Source organism: Lissotriton helveticus, chromosome 6, assembly GCF_964261635.1.
Source record: "Lissotriton helveticus chromosome 6, aLisHel1.1, whole genome shotgun sequence".
NCBI classification, from domain to species: Eukaryota; Metazoa; Chordata; class Amphibia; order Caudata; family Salamandridae; genus Lissotriton; species Lissotriton helveticus.
The window spans coordinates 363,267,506-363,269,356 of NC_136067.1; the positions used below are offsets into that span (position 1 = coordinate 363,267,506).

The 1,851-nt window shown below is 43.3% G+C and overlaps 1 non-coding gene across 1 annotated transcript; it reads right to left on the reverse strand.

Annotated features, from left to right (window-relative positions):
- Positions 1 to 1,144: 1,144 nt before the first annotated feature.
- LOC144764372 (U2 spliceosomal RNA) lies at positions 1,145 to 1,333 on the reverse strand. The gene has a single exon (XR_013596521.1). It is a non-coding gene; the product is annotated as a U2 spliceosomal RNA (small nuclear RNA).
- Positions 1,334 to 1,851: the final 518 nt, after the last annotated feature.

Sequence of the window (1,851 nt, forward strand, 5' to 3'; positions counted from 1 at the left end):
TGGTTATCCGCTGGGTTCCTGGTGTGAGCCTGTGGCCAATGTGGTTCAGTAAATACTCAATAGATGTCCGTTTGAGCCTGTAGTGGGCTATGAAATCCTGGGGTTGTAGATCTCCAAGGACAAGTCGTGTGTGCATTGGCCGCTGTCGTGTTTGCCGCTGCCTTGGTGGTGGTCCAGGAGGCGGTGGTGGTGGCGGTGGTGGGGGCTGTGGCCTTTGTGGAACTCCAAGCTGTATGATTACTGCCTCCATGGCGTCTGCAGGTCCTCAGCTTTGTGGTGGGGCTGGGATGGCCTATGTCTCCTTTTATTTGTTTTTTTTATCTCCAGTTTGGCTGTTTTAGAACTGGTTTTAGCAGTTCTTATTTATCTCCAGCTTAGGGCCCTTAGCGGGAATTTTTTCCCCACTAAGCATGTCCATGCGTTAGTTGTTAATAGTGCGATATCGTTTTAGCGACTTTTTTGGTGAAATTTAACGAGGGTACGCCTACCTCGCATATCATTAGCGATCTTTATCGCTTCCGTGTTTCGCGATAATTTTTCCTGTTGCTAACGCGTGGAAACTGTCGCTAACAGTAGTTAGCGGCAGCTTGATCATAGGGCGATAGTTTTATCGCCGCATTAGCGGGAAAAATTCCTGCTAAAACGGCGATGAGGCCCTTGGTAATATGCCCCTCTCTATTTTTCTTCTTGCTCAGAGAAGCCAAAGGCAGTGTCCACTTCTCTGCCAGCCTGCCTGCCTCCCTCCCCCCCTCCCTCCCTCCCTCCCTCCCTCCTACTGACTTGCTGGGAACCTTCTTCCATTCGTTCCCCAGTGAAATGGATCCAAAACCAATGAAACTCTGCTGCTGGAAAAACAGTATTTTTCCAATGTTTGTCTCTTGTCAAAGTGCAGCGTCTGGATGGAGAAGAGGAAAAAAAAGAAAGAATTTTTATTTATTTTTTAAACACGAAAAAATAAATAAATAAATAACGCACAGCCCGTGTGCCGCAAAGCGTCAAATAAATACATAAATAAGGCAAGACACGGTGACCAGTTTGCTTTTATTCACACGCAAACACAATAGCGCCACTTTACATGGTTTGGTAGGGAAGCGCTACTTTCGTTTTCTATTCTATTTTTCAAAAGCATTGTTTTGCCCGGGTGGGGAAGTGCACCATTCCTGGAGGTACTGCAATACCAGGTTGATGCGTGGAGTGGACAGAGCAAGCTCCTATTCCATCTCCCTGTTCCATAAATCAATTTAATATATGGTCCCCAGATAGAGGACGTATCGGATATTAAACTGATAAGAACAGTTTGCTTTTGTTTCAAAAACCTTTATTGAATAGATAAAGGCACAGATACAGAAATATACAATTTAAAAGACCAAAGTTACATCAAGTGGTCCATAGGAGATATATACAGATATGATGAGTAAATCTGGATGAAGGCACAGATACAGAAATATATAACTTTTAAAAGACCAAGGTTACATTAAGTGGTCTATAGGAAATACATACAGATATGATGATGAAAACTTTGTACACTACAGGCAGATAAATTTGGTGCGTTTATAAATGCCAATCCTGTTACAACCCGGTGGCAAAGCAGACAAACAAAAACAAGCGTATAAACAAGTTATTTAATCATAACTGTCTAGTTTTCTAGGTGACCCAACCCTCCCAGTTCTTAATTTGCCACAAGGTGTTGGTGTCGTCAATCCCTAAGGTGGCACGATCAACAGAAACATAGGTCATAACTTTATCCAAAAAAAGATTTATGCATATTTTCCTTATGGAGAAAAAGAAACAGGTTCCTGGCATCCCATACAACCTCTTTGGCACTGTTCAACAGTCTCCAGGCAGTGGGAG